This window comes from Amia ocellicauda, chromosome 19 (genome assembly GCF_036373705.1).
Source record: "Amia ocellicauda isolate fAmiCal2 chromosome 19, fAmiCal2.hap1, whole genome shotgun sequence".
NCBI classification, from domain to species: domain Eukaryota; kingdom Metazoa; phylum Chordata; class Actinopteri; order Amiiformes; family Amiidae; genus Amia; species Amia ocellicauda.
The window spans coordinates 1425172-1449908 of NC_089868.1; the positions used below are offsets into that span (position 1 = coordinate 1425172).

At 42.8% G+C, this 24737-nt stretch overlaps 2 non-coding genes across 2 annotated transcripts; both read right to left on the reverse strand.

Annotated features, from left to right (window-relative positions):
- Nucleotides 1-659: 659 nt before the first annotated feature.
- On the reverse strand, nucleotides 660-731 carry trnag-ucc (transfer RNA glycine (anticodon UCC)). The gene has a single exon. It is a non-coding gene; the product is annotated as a tRNA-Gly (tRNA).
- Nucleotides 732-23465: 22734 nt separating this feature from the next.
- On the reverse strand, nucleotides 23466-23537 carry trnag-ucc (transfer RNA glycine (anticodon UCC)). The gene has a single exon. It is a non-coding gene; the product is annotated as a tRNA-Gly (tRNA).
- Nucleotides 23538-24737: the final 1200 nt, after the last annotated feature.

A 24737-nucleotide genomic window follows, 5' to 3' on the forward strand; every position in this document is an offset into this window, starting at 1 on the left:
TATTACCATAATGAAGTCATGATACATGAAGGAAATGTTTTTCATGTTGGCAAAAGTACCCTGTCAAAATGAAAATGAATGAGAGAAGACTAAAACAAAGGGCTCGTCCGGGATTTGAACCCTTTGAATCATACCCCTAGACCAACGAGCCACATAGCACAGGTTTCTGTGAAAACTAGTTAACATCGGTGCCACGTAGAGAGTTGTGCGCTCCTCTATTTGAACACTTTCTCCTTCAAACATTGCATGAGTGTCTGACTGCCGCCATCTAGCGGTGCTGACTGACTGATGGCTCGGGTATCTTGGATGTTGTTAAATGACATAACTGTCCGCCCAAGACACTGATGACCAAGGGTCATAGTTTTCCCTTGTAATAATAACAACAATAGTAATTGGAGTGAATGGAAGTGGCATTTCTATTTCTCCTTACTTTAGCCGTTTAGCCGAAAAACCTTTGTTTTTCTACAGACGAAGCTGGTGCTGTGGGATACTAGTGTAAGGCCATTTATTCGTCATCTGTTCATGCGCAACGGTTCACCAGAAGTGTGTTAGTGAAAACAGCGGTAAGTGCAGGCTTAGTAGGGTCGCAATAGCTTGAATGGTGTCGAACTCCCCCGAAGCATCACAAGTGTGATGGCGGAAGCCTAGAAAGAAAACGTTGCGTTGGCCGGGAATCGAACCCAGGTCAACTGCTTGGAAGGAAGCTATGCTCACCACTATACCACCAACGCACAGAAAGTATCTCATTCCATGACTTTTGATGCATTTCAGATCATTCATCTGACTAGATACATGCGAATAATCACAGCCTACAGTGTAAAGCTTCTGATTACAGACAGGGCGTGTTGAGTGTGCTAAGTAACTTGCTAAATTCACTAACAAACAGTCGCTGCTCTTACTACAAAACAGGTGCAAGATATATCATTCTTAGCTAAACAAACCACGTAAACAATCAATGTAACTCTTAACTAAACTAGGAAACGCGAGAGAAAAAGGCGATACTTAGCTGCGGCGACTTGAGCGACTTCTCAGCTGGCTTGCCCGAGTGTCCAGATGCATATGTGGAAATACTTCTATACAAACCATGAACATAGATTCTCGATAGATGAATACTGTTTATTTAAAGGTCAGTTTTTATTTAGCGCATAGTTTATTGAATTTACCCCCCGAGGTGGAACACGGACAAACAAAAATCAAACCTGCTCAGTGTCAGGTTAACTTGAAGTTAGATGGCTAAATAAATTATACAGATTATTTATTTGAGCGTTACAGGTTCGGTCGGAAAGGAATGATTTACGTAGCCGATTAATTAGGACCGCACATCAGTAGATAGTAGGGTTTTTTGGGCGCGGCCTATTTTGTTATGACGTATGCCCTAAGCTTATTAATATTCCTACGTCATAATTGGGTTGCGTGATTTTAGAGTTATTTCCTTAATTATTCCTATGTCATATCCGTCAGAAAGTGTACACCCCTAAAACCCTGAACAACAAGGCCACCCATAAAGACCCCCCCCCCCCCTCTGAAGGCAACGCCCCGAAACTCTCCTCTCTATTTAAGACCCCGCGCTGCTTTTAGGCAATACCTCTTTAATTCTCAGCATCTGAAACATCCCGCTTCTTCAACATGTCCAGCGACATCAACATGAAACCCCGCAAGAAACAATCCCGGGCAAGGGTTCCTGTACTCACCAATTTGAAGATTGAACGCTCCTGGGTGTTGTTCTGGGGGGGTCGACGGGGTTACCGCTTTAAAAGGGATCCCAGCTATGTTGGAGTGGAGCTTTTTGCTTTGGGAGAGAAGGAGGGTACGTTGGAACCTTTTGAGACGGTGATTGAATACTCTTTTGAGGACTGGTTGAAGGTGATGGCATGGAGAGACCTGGGGCTTGTGGATAAGACTCTAGAAGGCTTGCAAGAGGGTCCAAGAGAAGGCGAAACGGAGTCTCCGACTCAGAGTTTTGAAAGGTGTGAATGGGAAAGCTTGCAGAACTACGGTACAGTGGTGAAGAGTCTATCTCTAACTACTGATCGTAAGGTTTTGTTTAGCAGTACCCTGATTACAAACCCTATTGAAGGGGTTGTGGAGGATCCAGAAAAACAGGTTACTGAAATTATGTTTGACGCCGTGGACTGGCCGTTCTTGAAAGAGGTCATAAACTGTATAAATGATGGTTTTGACATCTTGACCAAATGTTCACAACTGGATTCTGTTAGAAGGAGAATATGCTGGATTATGGATTATATATCCCCCTTGAATGACGACGACGATGATAAAACAGACGACCTGTGGGGGGTTGGAGGGGGGTCTGACGGCTCAGGGTCTACTCTCTTCTAAGAGGGCGGTGTGTCGTGACGTAGTGAAGAGATAGGATAAAAGGCGCAACAATTCATTCATGGTTTAAAATTAAAGAGAATGTCTTACCCGAAAGCTGTGGACGTCGACAGGCTCTACAGGCCTCTTCAAACCCGGGATCACCCCTGGTTCTATTCCCCAGATTTTGTATACACTCCGGAACCCTCTGACTGCGGTTACCCTCCAAGACCTCAGACCCCGGTCCCTCAGGACGAAACAACATGCGGAGCGATGGATGTCCAAATGAGTCTCGGAGATCCCCAGCCTCTGGAGCTCATGGAGGGCCTCGATTTTGCCGAACTGTCTACCGTCTGTGCGTCTCAGGAGGGGGTCAGTCCAATGGATGTAGAAACACCCCACAAACCACCAGGCGACCCAATGAGCATCGGACTGTCTCGGGGGCGTGATGAAGACGCAGGATTTATGCCCGGGGTAGGTGTCCAAGTAAGCAGAGTGGTTAAAAGCACCCTGGTGTATATTCTGAGTGCTCTCATCGACCGAGCTCTGAACGAAGTCTGTCGGGGGTGTGAAGTGAATCACCCCAGTCAGTTGAGACACAGTTGTTTGTTTGAACCAGACCGTTACTATTTCCTGTTCTATTTCAACGTGTTTTACAGAAGACTGAACAAACCGTGGCTGAAACCGGCACTAATCAAGGCTCTGTCTTACTCCCACATACATGTCACTGCTGGACAAGTCCAGAAAATCATAGATGAGATTTTGCTGGAGCTGAAAAAGGAGCCATTTATAATAGAGAAACTTGGGCAGCTGCTCAATGACCTGGATGAGCCAAGTAGAAAAACCGCTGGCAAGCTAAAAGCTTATTTCTTCCGTAAAGAAGTTAAAGCTGGGGGCAGCGACGAAGAATTCGACATCTACGCCACTGATTCAGACTCTGACCTGAACTAAGGGACTTTGAACATGGGGAATGTTCTGGACTGCTGCTGCAACTGGTTCTGTCATCAACACTCTGCAGCTAACCTGAGAGCGCTATTACACCATGTGCTTGACAGAAAAGTAGCCAACGCGAGCCTTTTCTCTACAGATTTAACCATCGATGAGGATCAACTTTCAAACCTGGAAAAGTTAATGGTTGCTGTAACAAAGACCGGGGGGTATGAACACTGGGATGAAGCGCTCAAGGGGGCCAAGAATGATATTAGGCCATTTCATCAACATCTGTATGACCTTTTACTGAGCATGTTTAATACCCCTCTGTTTACTTTTAAAATAGGTCATATTGTTGTTTTATTTACATATGTAACTGAGGTGTGTGCCTACAAGATAAAGAAACAGGTATTTGTTGATATAGATCAAGTAACCAATCATCTGATTTCTTTTTGTCTGGACCGTAGAAAAAATTGTTGTGTATGTTATACTTTTCTCAAATGTCTAAAAAGGGGTATCTGCTCTCCTGAAGTTGAATAAAAAACCTTGTATAAAAACTTTGCGCATAGTGTGGGTCTGTGTGTTTATTTGGCAGAATGACTCGGCAAGCTCCCCAAATGCATGAACTATACTACAACCCAGCCAAGATTGGGGGTTTGGCGGGTAAGAAGGGTTTTCAAAGGGGACTCGCTGAGGCCGGTGTGAAGGTTAATGATGTGGTTGTTTCAGAATGGTTACGGGAACAAGACGCCTATACCTTACATAAACCTCTCAGGATTAACTTTAAAAGAAACCGTGTATATGCAACTGACATAGACTCACAATGGCAAATGGATCTAGTCGATATGTCAAATTTATCAAAACATAACAATGGTCACAAATTTATGTTGATGTGTATCGATGTGTTATCAAAATATGCCTGGGCTCGCATTCTACATAATAAAACAGGTCGGGCGGTGACAAGGGCCTTTGAGGATATATTGTCCCAGGGACGATGTCCTAAAAAACTGCAGACTGATAAAGGAAAAGAGTTTCTCAACAGAGAATTTCAGAATCTACTGAAGAGACACAAAATACATCATTTCACCACCGGTAATGAGCTTAAGGCATCGGTGGTGGAGAGGTTTAACCGCACCATAAAGACCAAAATGTGGAGATATTTTACAGCGGTCAACACGTTCAAGTATTTTGATAAAGTTCAGGATTTTATCGATGCTTACAACCAAGGGTATCACGCCAGTATTAAAATGAAGCCTATAGATGTTGATCAAAGTAATTCTTTTAAGGTCTATAAAAAATTATACGGCCCATTTATTAAGAAGGGGAAAACTACTTATAAGTTCAACATCGGCGATGTGGTTCGCGTTTCAAAGCTAAGGAGTACTTTTGCCAAAGATTATGAACAAACATTTTCTGACGAATATTTTACAGTTACCGAACAGGTGGCTAGAGACCCCCCCGTGTACCGGTTAAAAGACTATGACGGGGAGGATATAGAAGGAACGTTTTACGAAGCCGAGTTACAAAAAATTATTGTGGGTAAAGACATTGTATACAGAGTTGAAAAGATATTAGCTGAGAAAACCCAGAACCGGAAAAAATATGTGTTGGTGAAATGGCTTGGATGGCCTGAAAAGTTCAATAGTTGGGTCCCTGAACAACAGGTTTGTGATATTCAAGCCTTATAACAACATGCCCGCCGGTGTGAGGGGGTCATTACATTCGATACTCAAGATGGAATCAGGAGGCTTCTACGTGACTCTACCCAGTAACGCCTCTCTCGATATATACCCTAAAAATGAAATATCCAGTTACACGGTACAATTTGGAAAATCTATAGATCTAAGGGGGTCGTGGGAAGTGGGGTTGGCGGAAATACAGTATCCTTACACTTGGGCTGTTTTACAAGATAAGGATGCCACCTTCGCCATTTTTGACGATGTTAAAAAGAGTCAATGGACATTCACGATGCAAGGAGGTTATTATGACAATGTGGATACAATATTAGATGAGATGCATAAACAGTTCTCAGAAGGCACCCCCAACATCAAGCTATATTACAACCCTATTAAAAACAGAGTGTACAAGGTGTCAAAACCTGGTATTAGCATTCAAACCAAAGGACAACTGGGGCGTATATTAGGGTTCTATTCTGACACAGAGAGCAGGTTCTCAGAAGTGGTGGCCCCCTTCCCGGCTGACATCAGGGGCGGCTTTTACACTCTTTATGTGTATACGGATATCATAACACACCAGAGGGTCGGGGATAGCTATGTCCCCCTTTTGAGAAATGTACTTATTAAAGGTAAAAGCAATGACATGGTCACAATTACTTATGACAAGCCACACTACGTACCAGTCTCAAAGACCCACTTTGACAACATCACGATCGAAGTAAAATCGGATCAGAATATCAACGTACCCTTCCGCTTCGGTAAAGTTATTGTCAAACTACATTTTCGACCCCTGAAACAGTGTGTACATTATTAAAATGGCTACCTCGAGGGGTTATGTAGATCCTAGCGCCTATGTGGATTATTACAAGATGCAAGCCGGGAACGGCTTGCCCGGTTTTGTAGGAGCCCCCACAATGTATGGAGCCGGTCTAGGAGGACTCTTTCGTGGTCTCTTTAGAATGGCCGTACCCCTGCTTAAGAGAGGCTTTGCTATAGCCAGACCCCACTTGAAATCAGCGGCTAAAAATATTGTTAGTGACGTGTTCACCAATGTTATGAACCGGGCAGCTAGCCATGAGCAGCAGGAGGGTTCGGGTCTCATGGTAATGGCGAGGAGGGGGGGTAAAAGAAGAAACAGTATGTGTCCACCAGGGCGACGAAGATCCGTGGCTAACAAAAAACGAAGAAGCTCTCATTCTCCAACATATCGTGGAAACACTCGGAGAAGGAAGCAGCACAAGAAAAAACCTGCAAAAAGAAAGTCTCAAAGAAAGACAAATAGAGCCTCAGGATACATCTTTTAAAAATGTCTTTTGTCCACAGTCTATCGGAAGAATGCGTCAAATCAGAACTGGATCTGTTTACAGTTCCATACACTCAAACGAGTATAGATAAGAGCATATATGTAGAGATACCCCCTCTTTCCGCAATTTCAGATACGGCCCCTCTGGAGTTTTTTATAGCTGGCAATGGCGAGGATTATATTGATTTGAATAACACATTTATTTTAATGAACTGTAAAGTGACTGATGAGGATGGCGATGCAATCGAGAAGACGGCCAACGCTGGGGTCATCAATTACCCGGTGGCCACCATGTTTTCACAGGTGGATGTGACCCTGGGAGATCGGCTCATTAGTCAAAGCAGCAATACTTACCCCTATAGGGCCATGATGGAGTGTATCCTTAATTATAGTGAGGAGACCCTAAGCAAACAGTTCAGCCCCGGCCTTTTCTTCAAAGACACCCCGGAAGCTATGGACGACCAGGATCCAGAGGGACTCAATAAGGGTTTGCAAAAAAGAACGGCCTTTTCAACAGAAGGGAGGACCTTTGAGCTAATGGGACATATTCATGCAGACATATTTTTCCAAGAAAAACTCATGCTCAACGGGGTAGACATTAAAATTAAAATGATCCGTAGTAAAAGTGCTTTTTGTCTGATGACCCCTGATACTGAAAAATATAAACTGACCATATTATCGGCCTCGCTGTTTGTGAAAAAAGTATCCGTCTCCCCGGCGGTTAAACTAGGACATGCGCAGGCTTTAATGACGGCAAACGCCAAGTACCCGATCGAAAGAGTCTATATGAAAGTCCACAGTATCCCCGCAGGGACACGGGTGATGAACCAGGAAAATCTGTTTCTAGGCCAGCTCCCAAAACAGGTTATTATAGGTCTCGTGGATAATGATGCATTTACCGGGGTTTACAACAAGAACCCCTTTAACTTTAAACATTATAACGCGGAATTTATAGCACTGTACGTCGATGGTGTGCAGGTTCCATCCAGACCTTTTCAACCTGACTTTGAAAACGGCAACGCGGTTCGTGAATATTACAGTCTAGTACTGGCTACGGGTCGCCATCTCAAGGATCAACCTCTGCTGATCGATCGCCGGGAATACTGCAGCGGTTACACCCTGTACGGTTTCAACCTGACCCCTGACGAAGAGTGTGGACAACATTTTTCACTGATGAAGACGGGCAATATGCGTTTGGAGATGCGTTTCAAGCAGCCTCTACCACGCACTGTAAATATGGTCGTGTATGCTGTGTTTGACAACATTATTGAGGTGAATCAGAGGAGAAACGTTCTGTATGATTATTATTAAAATGAACACCAGAGAGCTCAACCACATCATGAATGCCCTGGACGGCTCACGGAAAGTGTTTCAAGGAGTCTACGCCTGCGACCAGCTGCCTAAATTTAAGATCAAGAATTTACCTGCAATGTACATAATCAACACACACCCTAAAAATATGCCCGGAGAACATTGGCTGGCTATTTATCTAAGGGAGGACCGCCGTGGGGAATTTTTTGATTCCTATGGAAACCCCCCGGATTTCAGACCTTTCCCTCGGAAGATCAATAACTTTCTGCTCAACAACTGTCAAGAAACCATTTACAGCGGTCGTCAAGTACAAAGTCTTCAGACCTTCACTTGTGGTCAACACTGTGTGTTTTTCTTATATCATAGATCTAAAGGAAGGTCATACCCCGATATTATGTCCTTGTACAGTGAGGATTTAGGCCAAAATGATAAAAAAGTGGCAGAGTTTGTCAGGACACTGTGGACCCCCCCTTATAACACAATGACTTACGACCCTAGCCAGCCATGTATACAGATGGGGTGTTCTTGTGAGGATTTTAAAAGATGTCATGCGTGTTAAAGTGAAAAAATAATGAAAACAGCCTTTGAATCATTAGTTTTGTTTTTATTCAGCACAAATCTTATACAAAGCAGGGTTATGTTATAAATAAATGTACAACATTTGAAAATAAAAAATAAAAATAAAAAAATGGTTTGTCGGTTCCTTATTTACAGGGGAGACAAATAAAAACATGAGATTAATAAGCTTCCCAACGATGGATAGATCCTGAGGAGGGTTGCTCAACACGGTCAGAGTAATGAGATATCGGCGTCAGATCAGTCACCACCTCTTTACACAGACGGATTTTTTGTCGCGTTTCCTGGTTAGGGACTGTTGATTGGGGTATGTTCAGACAGGCCATCGCCTGTAGGAAAGCATTCCAGCCTACAGGTCGGCGACTATCGGGTACCTTATTAGTGCTAGTGACACTCTTCAACAAATCAAACATGTGTGAACCTTTGAGCAGTTGTCCTTTAAAAACAAATTCACCCTGTTCATTCCAAGTCGTTACCCGCGGTTTCTGAACCATTTTGTGCAGAATATATTCTGCATGTCTTTTGCTTCTGGCCGGCATGTTTCTCAAAACATCCGTTACAACATCTCCCTCTGAACTCTCAACAGGTTCGGGTACCGCAACATCTTTATCAACCGTACCCCCCGCATCAGTCCCAGAACCATTTTCTTGAGAGGCCATGGTTAAAGTTAAAATGTTTTGATCTTTTTCACCCTGTCTAACCAGACGGAGGTAGAGCTGTAACGTGTTGCTATACATCTGGGCTTTGGAATACTGATTTAAATCGGCCCTGGCCAGTATAGCTTTCATTTCAGAGTCCAGGTTGTTTTCGGCCGTTTGTCTAATGGGCTCTGGCCCGACAACATTTTTTCTCAGTTTCTCAAGCTGCTCCTGAGGGATCAAAAACATTTTCTGAGCATATTCCATTATTAACCCACTCTGGAAGCTAGAAGACTGGTTAGGAAAGGCACGGCTATGCTCAACAGCGGTCCTATAAAACCTCCGGTTTGATTAATCTTCTTTAATAGAATACTTCTTATTAGCGATGATCTTGATAACCGCTTTTTGTTTTTTGAGTTTAGAATGTTGAGAAGGGGTTAGGGGTATATTACCGCGTAAGATGTTAAAAGCTATTTCACACAGGGTCTCGATCAAATCCGAGGGGGCCCCTGCCAGCACAGCTTTCCTATGGCACGGGCTCCCCTCAATTAACATTTGCAAAAGCGGCAGATTTCTTTTAATCCGAACAGACATTCTTATTTATTTCCTTTTCTTTAGCACATACACTGCCGGCCAATCGGGCGGGCACAAACCTGTTCTGAGGCGAAAGTCTTCTGGGGTTTGTGCTTTTAAGTCCACAATCAAGTACCTGTAGGGTTTTTTGGTGGCATCCTCAAATGCCTCCAAAAAGAATTTGGTCTGGTTAGGGTACATTTGACGAGCCAAGACGGTGACCTGTAGTTTATCTCTGGGGTTTTTAAAAAGAATTATATAATTGGCATTTAAATTAATAGTGCGGCTTTTTTTACCTTGAAAAAATAGATTTTGAACTAAATAAATAATACTTAAATTCCTATGATGAGTGTACTTTTGTAAAGCTTTTTCCACTTCACTGTTGTCACCGGCCTGCTCCATCAGGTCATCAAGGATCACTAGATTAGTTTGTCCGGGCGGGAACAGGTCATCGTCACACAACGAGGCGGGGAGACCTTGCACAAATTTCAGATTATTTTTTTTTGATGCCAAATCATCGTAGAGAGGTTGCCAGCAAGAGTAACACCACACTATGTTGTCAAGAGCTTGGGACACGGTTGCGTCCACATCTTCTATGATGTTCTTTATAAGATAGCTCTTACCCGAATTGGAGGGACCGGCTATAATACAGGAGAAAGGGTGTTGAAGTCTGTTATCAAAACCACCGCTAATATCCATAAGGCAGAGTGGTATAATCAGTCTTCAACACTCTTTTATTGTACACCACCCTGAACCGTTTGTTTAGTGATCTATTTTCCAATGTGTACCCCTTTTTATTGCGATAGATCTGATTTCCGGCTGTAATAATCTCGCGAGGAGGCGCGTCTTTCTCGGTTACAAAACTTTGTACCAGGGTCGTCAGAGACTTGATGTTAATGAGCTTGTTGTTACAATGGTTCAGAGTGAAACCCTTAACTTTCATACAGGTCTTACCCGCAGCCGTTCTGTATGCGTAAGTCTTAGGACCCCCTGAAACAAACTCAACTATGTGGTCCTGAGGATCTAGCTCACTCGTTAACTCCCCAAGGTAGTCCCCGAGGGGAGGGACCCAATCCCCTGGCCTGGTGACAAAGATTACAGAGTCAGTATCATGATAGAGCGTGCGTTCCTGCAGCTGATCCATTAAGTTGTACAGTTCAAGCCGGGCGTAAGCCGTGGTAAAAACCGCTATGAAAACATTAACGTTTCCCTGTTTGGTGGGGAAATCTTTAGGGGCCCTCCACTGGACCTGTGCCACGTGGTCATTTAAGAATTGAAAGTGTGATACTGCATGTTGTTTGGAAAACATAAATTCTATAAACTGTTCAGGGGTTTTAATCAAGGTTGTGTTTAGACGGTTATTTCTTTCCCCAAACTTACCCCACAGACTGTTTAAAATCAGTTTGGACATTTGTCTCTTGGCGGGGTTTACAGTTATGTTCCCCGGCTCTAGACGGATCCCTTCCTTTTCAAAATATTGCTGAACGTACCGCTCTTTGGCAGCGGAGTCAACACACCATGAGGGATAGCCCGATGCCTCCTGTTTCCCTTTCAGATGGGTCATAATGTACTCAGCAAAAAGAGTATCAGATTTTTCAGAAAAATGCCAAACCTCATACACCTTACCGACTCTGTAACCTTTCTCCACCGCCTTGTCAAGCTCAATGCTACACCAGACACCCGTCAGCGCTCTCTCGTCATCACTGTGCAGACAAGAGGTATTTTGATTTTCAGTTTCCACACACGTTCTACACAGAGGGAACATCAATTTTCCCGAACACCTGTAAGGCAACACGGGTAAGAACAGCTCGCGAGGAGGGTACATGCTGACTTTGATCAAACCAAAGTACTGTCCGATTTCGAGAAAGTCACGATAAACAATGGTTGGATGCCCCACCGGGTACATTTTGGTCTTGTTGACATAAGGGTACAGACTGGTGAAATCATAGTAATCTACTCTCTCACCCTCCTTTACCTCATAATGTAAACAGAGGGCGTTGGTACGACCCCCAAATAACGCATCCCTGGGCTCTAGACGTTCAGGAAAGTCCAAGGTTTCCATAAACCGTTGTACCCCCACATCCTGTTGCTTCAGGGTCGTCCACGCGTGTTCCCAAATCACCAGTACATTCAAACCATAGGTGTTTTTTAAAGTTTCAATTCGTTCCTGGAAATCATAGTACATATCACCGCAGAGTTTTTGTGTTACGGGGTTAAAGGTGTTTGGGTCGAAGCACTGAGGACAGCCCTGGTAAATACAACCAGCAAACTCATAAGCGGTACGCCGCCCGGACACGTCGCTAAAACCGTCTAAGTAGTAAGGACCCATTTTGACTTCCCCTTGATTTAAAGCATGTCTGATGAAGATGTTATCCCGGGCACTCCGATATTCCAGCCACTGTATGGAGACAGTCGAAAAGTTCTTTTGTCTAGCACGATAGTTGTCAGAAGTGGTGACCGCTATAGTGTTTTTCTGCAAGAAATTGGATCGATACATTTTCATGCAGAGAGACGCTATGGTCACACTTTGCAAAGGGTCGAGACCCGACGTGTTGATAACCTCGGCGCGGAAACGCAAACAGGCTTCTTTAAGGATCACCACATCATTTTTACAATAAGCGGCCATCTCTTCTCGGAAATCAAAAACACCTCCCTTAACCGTATTGTACCATTTAAAGAATTCCTCCCTCTCATGAGACATCATAGTATCAACCCCATAATAAGAGGCGGGCGGGTAGGACCCTCGATAATTTTGAGTGTCCTTAGTATTAAAAAAATGGCAGAACCAACCTTTCTTCTGAGCCTCAAAACCCAGAGCTTTAGGCAAAGCGCTCAATTTCATGGGGAGGAAATTTAACGAGTCTATGTAACGTTGGTTGAAAGCCTCGTCGGTGAAACACATGATCTTGCTACCCTGAGCTATTATTTTTGGGGTCACCCCATTTTCCACCAGATACTTCATCAATATGTAAGAATCATAACCCTTAGCATTGTGGGCAATAAATGTGTAATTGAGGTATTTTGGACTAGCTAGCTGACCACTCACAATCCAACATGTCAATACAGTGTATATAATTAGCAACATGGACCCCGTTTTCTTGCCGGCATTCAAAATCAAAAAAGACATACCGGTTGTGCGGCGGCTCCTTTTTAACCGGCTGAATAAAGCACTGGTGTTCAGACCCCGGGGTTAAATCCGCATTACAGATCCTACATCTCGGTTCCAGACATTTGTGTGGTTTAACCTCATGAAAACGGTACTGGAGGCAACACTGCGGGCAATATTTAGTTTGATCACAATAACTCCGTTTTTTAACCCCCTCAGCAGCGGCCCTCTGCACCTTATGTTCGGAAAAACAGAACGCGGAGAGACAAATCCTTAAGCAATCTTTACATCGAATGGTAGGGGCCAAACCCTTACGACATTGCGGATTGAAACAGACGTTACAGTAACCGTCACAGCGGTGCTTAAGCTTATCATTGAAGGCCTTATAACACCAATGACAAACATACGAACAACCCAAAAAAGCCGTCAAACTCTTTATTCCAAAGTAATGACTATCACTTAGGAAGAGAAACAGTGTCTGTGTATGGGTTTCAGGATGTGTCTGAAATTTCACAAATACTTCCTTTACCTCACAACGGTACCACACAACAATTTTTAAAGACAACAACTCCTCAAACATGGCAATGTCTGAAAAGGCAACCATCTGTTGAGAGTTTAAGCCGGCCCTCTGATGAAGCATTAAAGCCTCTTGCATAGCTTGGGGTTCAGGCATGTCGGGGGTGAGTAGTTTTATTAAACTGTAAGCAAAACAGAGCTTATTGTCACCATTGGAACTCACCACTAATTGCCTGAGCTTGTTCCTAATTATGTCGTTCTTCAAGCATTTCGACAGTCTTCTAAGCGCCCCACCCTCAGGGTTACGAACCACATTCATTACCAGAGACAGACTTTCATCAGCTAAGATGGATGCGTTACTTTGCAATAACGCTTCGATTTTAGCCAGAAATTCATCAACATCTAAATTATCTCCACTCAGCATTACAGATAGGTTGCTAAACAAATCATCCCCTCTGAGTTCTAACTGTACAACATCTCGAGGTCTGACCCTTTCAGCAACCTGTTCAAGCATGTTTTGCAAGGCCTCGTGTATGTTGACAAATATTTCTGCATAATTGTCACAATTTAAAAGTTCTGCAAAATTAAAACGCTGAATCATTTCAAAATTGTTATAGGCCGGTCTATCTATAATCACGGGATCACTGGTACTCTTGGACACATCATCATTTTGAACAAAGCCTTCAACCCCTACATTCTCACAGAGCATGTCATCCACAGCCTTATCAGTCTCAGAACCCTCCACATTCCGAACACCCCCACCGCTGACATCTACAAAACCCCCTTTTTGAGGAGGCTCATTTAAAGCCTGTAAAAGTCCTTCAAAGATATCCACCCGGTTAATGTCAAGACCCTCCTCTATAGTGACGGCTGCTTCTGCCGCCGTACTGTGTTCTAATGGTCTCAAATAATTTATAATAGGGGCAGAATTTGGTCGGGGTAGCGTCTCCAAAGCCTCCACCATTTCAAACAAATCGGGGTGAACTAGGGGTTGAACCTCTATAAGCGCTACCGTTGGGAGGTGGTTATTTAGATCATTGACCATCTGTAACAGGTCGGGGTTCACCGGTAAGTCTGGTAATTCACATTCTATCGGTGGTGATTGGGGGTTATTTAAATCATTTATCATTTGTAATAGTTCCTGGTTCATTGGGACATCAGAGGAGTTCACAACAGGGCCGGGGGTGTTCTCTCGGGAAGGTCTTTTTGGGGCCCTAACTTGTTCATAATCCTTTAGTTTGTGAGTTCTTTTACCAAGTCCGGACATTTTTTTTTATTTTTTATTTTTCCAACAACCCACAATAGTAAGGCGTTTTGTATCTATTAAAACATTAAATACGGTACAATTCGTTAGTAAGGGTATTAATAAGGGTGTTTTGACTCTCTATCACAAGGTTTTGCCCCACTAACACAAGTCTTTGATTTAGTAACAAGGTATGTAGCAACTCATGCCGACCTTCAGGAAGTAGCTCCGGGGGATGGTGTCCTGGCTCAGCTGCAAAGGATGGTCGCTCCGGTAAATCTCGGTCGAAGGAGGCAGGGAGCGAGCGTATACTCACGGACGGAGACCAAGAAGGCCTTTGCGGTGACACCCTGGCCAATCGCGGTGTACTGTTCAGCGTTTCTGTAGCCAAGAAACGGGGCTGGGGGGACGATGTTGAAACCAGTCCGTCGTTGGGTGGTGTGTCAACCCTGACTGACGGCGACCCCTGAGGTTGTTGGTTGCCTGTATTTGTTCCGCCCGACAATGCGGCGGGCTGAATCTGGATTGTTGAATTACCCCCAGAAGGCTGTGGCCTGAGTAGATGTTGGGGGGTCTCCAAGACCACCGTGGGGGATCCTCTCGGTGATCTCTCCGGGGAAGATGTTTGATCCCACTTAGACGGGGTAATTGTCCTCAATAGCTCATCCACAGAATGACTATCCCAAGAGTCTTGGGAAGAATAAAAATATACATTACATTTACATCTTTAAACGGCGACAGAAATCAAACTTAAAACAACATGTCCAGGACCTTCAAAACCTTTAGCTTTTTTAGACCTTTGAAAATAGGCTTAGACATTCACTACAACGCCTTATTATGTACAGACAATATATTTATTAGGACTTGATAATAAATGTAAAACAGAGAAGCCTCTGTAAATAAACTGTTTCTTAAATGTAATATTGTTAATAAAACACTTTTTATACACACACACACCACATTTCATTTTTAAACGAACCTTCCAAGTGTAAACGCTTCCTGATCCCGGGACTTCCTGTTTCACAAACGTTTTCACGATCTGTTTAAATATTAAATACAATGAACACCTTCAAGCCTTTTCCTACAGCCACTTTAAAACAGAAGTATAATTGCGGGAGATAAGCCAAACAACTTACTAAAACCTTTCGGACAGCTTTACTTCCTAACCAGACGGTCGGGCAATCGGTCATTTCTAAACACATGCCCCAGAAACAAGCCTAGACCTGTCCGGACTTCTAAAGATCTTTCCCAGAACCCCCAAGACCTACAGGAAATGGACACCCCTCGCTTAAATATTAGCCCTCAACGGGCAAACAAAACCCTTTTAAAAACATTAAAGTTTGAAAGATCTTACTTACCTCCAAAGAATAATCGTTTCTTATGTTTTTCAGCTGATTTAGCTTTTTGCACTTCTGTGAAGGTAAGAGACATGTTTAACCTTTAACCACCCCTCTTTATAAAAAGCTTTAACCTCTTACAAGCGGCAGATATATACTCACCGCTATCAGATACAGGGGCTGACGGCCTTTCAGATTCTTGAAAGGTTACGGTTCTCGAAGGTAAAACGAAACAATCCCTCGATGTGGAAGGCCTTTCGTTGTCTCGAACCACGTTTCTTAATACTGTTAGAAAGGATATTTTTTTAAATTAACAAAACGGGCCTCAAACATCTTACCGAAACGTTATACAAACAAACAGGGGTTTAGTTCTTACCCGGTCGGCAGACAGCCTGTCTAGGGACAACCACTTCTCTTGGTTGATCCTCGGAGACATTAATCACAGGCCTTTCGATAGTTTCTGTGTAATTAAAGAGACCGCCATTAATATATATTAAAACGTTTTCATAACTCTAATGAGCCGCTTCAAAACACAACCACACACCCATACATAAGAACCCTTGAGCGCAAACACAAAAATCTTACCGTCGTTGTTCCAGATGATCTCCTCAGCGTTGGGAATTAACTCCTGTTGACTGGCTGAAAAATAATTTTACAGAACTTAAAACAGATGTTATAACCTTATTTACAATACATGCCCACGCTCTGAGTCAATGAAAATAATCTGAAGACTTACCTAAAAACTCGTTTAAATCGAAGTCGTTGATGTTGTTTCCGGACATTGTTGATCTTTAGGCTTAAATCGAAAGGTCAGTATGAGTCTGTCGAGCTGAAGACCAGACCTTCATACTTATACTGATGGCCGGATGCCGGATCTGCTTGTAAGGCATTGTTCTGGGCTGGCCTTTGTGCCGTCCTGTTATCAATTAACATATCAAAACCAACCAATAAAAGACCCTGCATCAATTTCAAATAGAAACCAAGATGGCGACGATCTCTCTCCTCTCTACTCTAAACTTTTATTAGAACCTTTTGGTCTCTCAAAAAAACATTTTTAAGCATCAAGACCTATAGTCAATAAACACTAAGAATATTTCAGGCCTTTATACGCGCTAAAAAACAACCTGAGCCAAGAAAATAACTATAAAGATCTAAAATAAGTAGCGCTTTTACAGTGATTTTTTTTTTTTTTTTTTTTTTTTTAATAGCGATGCTTTGTTTGGTATTAAACAAGTCACAAACTACTCAGAACAGCGTTTATTAGCTAAACAAACCACGTAAACAATCAATGTAACTCTTAACTAAACTAGGAAACGCGAGAGAAAAAGGCGATACTTAGCTGCGGCGACTTGAGCGACTTCTCAGCTGGCTTGCCCGAGTGTCCAGATGCATATGTGGAAATACTTCTATACAAACCATGAACATAGATTCTCGATAGATGAATACTGTTTATTTAAAGGCCAGTTTTTATTTAGCGCATAGTTTATTGAATTTACCCCCCGAGGTGGAACACGGACAAACAAAAATCAAACCTGCTCAGTGTCAGGTTAACTTGAAGTTAGATGGCTAAATAAATTATACAGATTATTTATTTGAGCGTTACAGGTTCGGTCGGAAAGGAATGATTTACGTAGCCGATTAATTAGGACCGCACATCAGTCATTCCGCCCTGGGCCGGCCCTGACCAATTTGATGCCCTAGGCAAGATTTTAGCTGGTCCCCTTGCATCGCAGCCAATTCCACCACCGATCATTGTGTTCATACACTTACACAGAAACTGCATAGCTTCATGTCTTAGATTTTCTTTATTTTTGAAACAAGAAAAAAACACACAAAATAAAAACAGTATGCAAGAAACAAGTGACAAAACGAATTATGAATACAATATAAATAAGTATTGCACGAAAAAACTATATTACCGACACCATAGTGCAAGATGCATAATGTAGCAGTGTTCTACAGCCTTACCGCCTTGCCTTTCTTGCAGCAAACAAGTGACATAAAACGAATTATAAATAAGTGGATGTTTCCTGCAGCACACGTGAAAGAAAAGGTATATTTCTCAGAATTAAGTAATAGGTAATGGAGGTTGATGAAAGAGTTAAATAGCTGATCGATCAAAAGGTGTGATCGTTGTGGGGCATCGGTAAGAATGCACAATTCTCATTCATTCCAAACAGTGTCCCTTTACTGCATCACTAGCAATGGGCGTTAGCCTATTATGGTATTTGTTTTGTGTGTTTTTTATTGCTTTTTGTTTTGTTTTATTAATTCACTTTAAACCTCTTATATTATCACATTATTCCCATTAAAATCACGTTTGTTTACTTTGAATGTCCCGCCCCACTTCACGGAAATGCACGAGTTTTATTTACGATTGATTGATTTAAATATACACATGGCTAATCACGCATTCATGAGAGTACCCGCTTATTCGCCAGGTTCTACGAAATTCAATAATTGACCATGAGGAGCACCTGTTAGGCTGGAGATAAAATGCTCCCGGGGTGGAGCTGGGGGGGACGGGATTGCAGAGCAACGGGAACGAAACGTGGAGCCAAAGGCGAACGAAGGACTTGATGGACAAGTAACGGAAAGGGCTAAGAGACCCAGAGGAGAGCTGAGGCGACCTCTGCAACGCTAGCGAGAGTATCCAGAGAAGGGATAGCGTACAGGCTTTTTGAACTACAGTAGTGTTTCAAAGGATAACAACAAACAACCTGTTTTTTTTTTTTTTTACTCGGCCATTGTTTTCTTGGACTGTACATGGACATTGTAATTTCTTTGTATTGCCAAACCCGGACCAGAGCAGAAGCTGAATTTTTGTCGGAGCCCCTCATTACTTTGTACTAGGACACGTGGACTATTGCCTGCCCCATTCCAGCTCCTGGTGCTGCCGGAGGAGACCAACAGAACCCTCCACGAATGCATTTTTTAGTTTGAACTTTTGTCTTTTTAACATAAAGAGGAAGTCTGATGGATTTTATATTAGAGATTTGTAATCCAGTTAATTGTATACCTGTCTTGTGTGGTCTGTGGTGTGCTCCTGGCTTGAGATTCCCCAATTTAAATAACCTAAATCGAAGGGAGAATTGAGAGGTAGTAAATGCAAAATGGGCATATTTGGGCAATCGACAACCTCCCAATGGGTCCTAGCGGCTGTAGACAACCGCTAGGTGGTGTAGTCGTGCTTCCATAAGTTTTACCCCCCAGTGGTACTGTATAACTTCCACTCTGTGACACATCCTAGATTTTAATAGCGACAAGATGTGAAGTCATAGTGAAGAGCTTGGGAAGGTGCGGTCACGCCTACTTCATCAATGACGGGAGCTTTGGGGAGACGGGAGGCAGTCACATTACCTTCCTGAGAGCAGTAACTGCCGAACCAACACACATTACTTGTGTGTGCCAAATACTTCTGTTTTATTAGTACCTAATTTTTCAGCACCAGTATTTAACTTTGCAGATTGTTGGAAAAAAACTGTACAGGTATTCCCTGCTAACACACAACATTGCCAATAACATTGTAGCAATATAATTTATATTGCTACAGCATTGAGGCAATGTGCTAGCAGGGTTGTTGTACTTTGGAATCGGTTCATGCTTCACGATTGGTTAATTGCCTATTTTTTTTTTGCCTTCATAAACAATTCGTGGATCGACTTTGCTCCCTTTTTCTTGGGATTGTGCGTCTTGTAGGCAGTCCATAGGTTGTCCCTATATTAATTTATTCATGAAATTCCAACCGAAATAGCGACAGTTCTACAGCTATTTCAAACCGGAAGTTTGAATCGCTTCTGATTTCAGGAAAAGGTGTAAATAAAGAACTGTCTCGTTCTGTCCGTCCCTCCCCTCCTCAGCCTTGGATCTCTTCTGTTCTCCGCTCAACCTGATCCAGTCTGCGCACCACTGAGCACAAGTGGAAGAGATCCAAACTCCCAGCGACCCTCGCACTCTACCACTCTCTACTGCCCACATTCCCCTCCTCGCTCACCTCAGTCTTACTTCCAGTCATTCTTTGAATCCACTGTCCACAACCCCTGCAAGCTTTACTCCACCTTCTCTCTCATCTCCCCCCTCCTCCCTCATCTCATCTCACCTCATCATTTTGCCTCATTCTTCTACAAGATCACAGACATCCACAAGCTCTTCAACAGTCTCCTCTCCACTCCCACCCTGCCCAAGTCTCCCACCGATCAAGCTTCCATTTCTTCATTCTCTCCACTCTCAGACTCTGAACTTTCCTCTCTCCTCCTAGGTCACAAACCCATAATATGTCCCCTGGACCCTCTCTCTACTCGCCTCCTGCAAGCGTCTGCTCCATTTCAACTCCCCTTCTTCTCCTCCCTCCTCAACTCCTCACTCCTCTCTGGCTGTTTCCCCTCTTGCATTTAAACAAGCTGCGGTCATCCCACTCCTCAAGAAACCTACCCTTGACCCCACCTCTCCTCAGAGGCACCTGTCTCTGCCCTGTCGCCCTACTCCCCTTCCTCTCATAGACCCTCGAGCGTGCGGTCCACTGTCAGCTCTCTGCATTCCTTTCCCATCTCTCACTTCTTGATCCTCTGCAATCCGCCTTCCAAACACCGCTCACACCAGTGAGACTGCTCTCCTGGCAGTCACTGACTCCCTCAACTGTGCTCGGGCAGCCTCCCTCTCCTCAATCCTCATCCTCCTTGGTCTCTCCGCAACATTTGACACCGTCGATCACTCCATCCTCCTCTCCTGCCTCGCTGACCTTGGAATCTCTGGGACTGCTCTCACTTGTTTCTCCTCCTACCTCAACGACCGGACCTATCAAGTGGCGAGGTTCCTCATCCACCCCTCAACCTCTCCTCACAGGCATAACCCCCGGGTTTAGCTATCCTCCCGATGGGTCACACTTCGGTAGCTACCTTTTTTACTTTCATGGGGCCCTGAAATCCTCGCTGCGCCCCTGGTCATGAAAGCTGTAATGTCTGGTATCAAAATACATTACTGGCTTTCGGCTTACACACGTCATTTCAACCCACTTGCTCAAGCAGACCGAGTAAACGTTTACTCGAGGTATACGGTCACACAGAAGGAGCATCCCAAGAACACCAGTAAATGGCGTAGAAATTTTGAAAACATGCACAATTTTCCACGATCTAAGCCCACAGTTTACGTGCAAAATCTAATGTCTGAGATGATGGTATCCATGTAACATTCCCGAAATGGACGCATTTTAAAAGTGCAAGGTAACGGTCTGGTCCATTTATTGTGGGTTTCAAGGTAAAGTACATTGCTGATGGACGTTTCATGGTTAATGCGGATCAGTGGTTTCCTTTATCATTATGCTCTCTAAATTGTTGTGGGTCTGTTGTACACTGTTCAGTACTGTACATCGTGTTTTAATCCTAACTTGATAAAACACTTCGATTCATGGCTTTGTAGCCCCACCAGTGACGTAAAAAACCACTCGGTAAGATCATTAAAACAAAGTATTAAACAAGGCGCAATGCACAAGACAGTCCTTTGCCCTGTGCAGTGCTGCGGGTAAACAACTCGTCTCTAGTGCAATAAACTAAGACCATGTAAACCCGAGAGGGAGAGGGGCATTTAATCTGTGACTCGAGCATATTGTCTCCAGTGAGGTCAATACACGCGTCAGGGATATGTATGCTAAATGTAATGTAAATATGATGGATATAATGTATATTGTGGTGGAGTTTATAAATATAATGTCAGGGGAACTTTAGTGATGTTCTGTGTTTTCTAAATTCCAAGCAGTGGGACTTTAAGTCATAACTTTGTGAGGAATTTACATGTCTTTATAAATTATATATCATTATAAAGTAATAATCCAGCTCACTTTGCTAGCTAGCCTACTGCCAGTTGCCATCCAAATGATGATAATGATCAGCTAGTAGTTAAGTACTGTAGTAGTTTGCCAGTTGTCAGCTAATGATTTTTCATAGTATTGTATTATTTAAATTCAGTTTTTTATGCACTATAGTATTTTCAGTATTGAGTATTTTTGGTGTGGATGTTATTTTACCTAAACAGTTTATTAGTTATTGCTCTGATTACAATATGCATAGTGCACTATTTACATTTGTATTGATTATTACATCAATTTCTTCAACAAGTACAGTGTATGTTAAAGTGCAATACATGTTCTGTGATGTGCATTATTTAAATGTTTGTGTTTATTTTAGTTTTAACTAAACATTCTCTATACGCCATAAACATGGGCACCACTAAAATGTTTTTCATCGAGAGGGGGGATGGTTCTGGGGCTACTATCAAATCTCGCAAATGGCCCCCAAATGGCTAGGGCCGGCTCTGGACATCACACATTACATAGGATGGGACTGACGTTGGATGCGACTTTTCGTGACTTAAATCAAGTAACAAGTTACTAGTACACACATAGCCTCTAAGTGTACTGAGTAATGGATACTCTCTCTTTCGTTCATTCGTTCCTTAGTATAATTACCATTAGTAGTAGTAGTACTGGCCACTACTCGGAAGGTAGCGATGCGCACCAATAGATCACGAAAGCTTTCTCATAGTTTTGTGTTTTAGATAATGGTTCAATACGGACTCAATCCCCTTTCATGGACATGGCAGGGAACTTGCAGTTAGAACTAAGGAGTCTAATAAGACTTGGTGGTACGCAGAACTGAAGTGCCAAGTGACAGGCTATCACTTTCATTGCACACCGCATTGTCTTCTCGCAGGGAGCGAATTGGGGAAATGTTGGATTTACGGCATCATGTAGAAAGACTGAATGGTTTAGTTACAGAAAAAGATAAAAAAGATAGTGACCTTTCTTACTAGCTGAACTAACCTGCATAAAATTAAGAAGATACAGACATTTTCATGCAATTATTTCAAGTTACAGTCTGCTGCTCAGACACAGTTTGGCGCACAGATGCAACTATCATCAACTCAATTATAAACATATATCTAGAGAGACAGAGAGACAGACATGGACTACATATCGTGCACATTGTATGAAATCATACTGGTATATGTAGGCTTGTAGATGATTGTTAAGAGGCCTATTTGGAAACATACGAAATGAGATATTACCATAATGAAGTCATGATACATGAAGGAAATGTTTTTCATGTTGGCAAAAGTACCCTGTCAAGGGTGCTTTGCTGAGAAAATGAAAATGAATGAGAGAAGACTAAAACAAAGGGCTCGTCCGGGATTTGAACCCTTTGAATCATACCCCTAGACCAACGAGCCACATAGCACAGGTTTCTGTGAAAACTAGTTAACATCGGTGCCACGTAGAGAGTTGTGCGCTCCTCTATTTGAACACTTTCTCCTTCAAACATTGCATGAGTGTCTGACTGCCGCCATCTAGCGGTGCTGACTGACCGATGGCTCGGGTATCTTGGATGTTGTTAAATGACATAACTGTCCGCCCAAGACACTGATGACCAAGGGTCATAGTTTTCCCTTGTAATAATAACAACAATAGTAATTGGAGTGAATGGAAGTGGCATTTCTATTTCTCCTTACTTTAGCCGTCATCGTCGCCAACATTGTTGTTGGTGAGCATGGAGAGGAGTGTATTAGCTTTTAAAGTATATTCAAGCAATGAACACGTCAAATAAATGTTATACCGAATACTTTTGCACGCAAGTGCACATGTATGTTACAGCGCTTCTGGGAGCACGGCCCACGTGAAGCAAGAGGGCGCAGTAAAGGTCTGCGAGTCAAGTGTGATGTGGGTATCCTGCAGCAGGCAGAGGAACCTTTGTTTTTCTACAGACGAAGCTGGTGCTGTGGGATACTAGTGTAAGGCCATTTATTCGTCATCTGTTCATGCGCAACGGTTCACCAGAAGTGTGTTAGTGAAAACAGCGGTAAGTGCAGGCTTAGTAGGGTCGCAATAGCTTGAATGGTGTCGAACTCCCCCGAAGCATCACAAGTGTGATGGCGGAAGCCTAGAAAGAAAACGTTGCGTTGGCCGGGAATCGAACCCGGGTCAACTGCTTGGAAGGCAGCTATGCTCACCACTATACCACCAACGCCCAGAAAGTCTCTCATTCCATGACTTTTGATGCATTTCAGATCATTCATCTGACTAGATACATGCGAATAATCACAGCCTACAGTGTAAAGCTTCTGATTACAGACAGGGCGTGTTGAGTGTGCTAAGTAACTTGCTAAATTCACTAACAAACAGTCGCTGCTCTTACTACAAAACAGGTGCAAGATATATCATTCTTAGCTAAACAAACCACGTAAACAATCAATGTAACTCTTAACTAAACTAGGAAACGCGAGAGACAAAGGCGATACTTAGCTGCGGCGACTTGAGCGACTTCTCAGCTGGCTTGCCCGAGTGTCCAGATGCATATGTGGAAATACTTCTATACAAACCGTGAACATAGATTCTCGATAGATGAATACTGTTTATTTAAAGGCCAGTTTTTATTTAGCGCATAGTTTATTGAATTTACCCCCCGAGGTGGAACACGGACAATGATGTATTTGATTGACAGTGTAACTTGGACTGTTGGAGTAACTTGGACACCCATTGGAATGGAAAAACAAACTCGAGAAAAAAGTGTGTGTATGTGTGTGTGTGTGTCACCTGCTGGTAGTGATGCATTTACATAACCTACAGACTATTTGGGCTGATTGTTCCTGGTGTATTAATGAAACTTTTCAAAGCGGTGGCTTACGTAAATGACATCACAGTCATTGTTAAGAATGGCAAGGATGTACCTTACTTTAAATGACTGTCAGAAATGAATTGAGTTTCTTCAGTGGTTAATGGCTTTTACTGGGGGAACTAGGTAGAAAGCAAGCCACTGTCTCTAGCCACATTTTGGACAAATGGACAAAACTAGATGGATTTAAAAATAGACGGATAGACAGTCGGATGGCGTCTGTCTACAATATTTTAAATGATAATAGTATATGTAGTATATGTATGTGTATTATAAACTAATCTTTACAGAAAAGGGGTAATACCATAATAAAATGCTGATGAGAGGAGAAGAGATCTTATTCACTGGCCAAATACATGATTTCGACAATTGTCGTACATCTTGACGGCACTTAGCTTTACTTTTCACAATGTATGACTGCACTTACTGTACTTAACTGTATACATTGGAAGTTGTAAAATGTATTATCTTGAATTGCTTTGTTTAATGTAAATTTAAATTTGTAATGTTTGATGCCTTGTACTTAACTGTATTCTTGCACTTATGTTGCAAGTC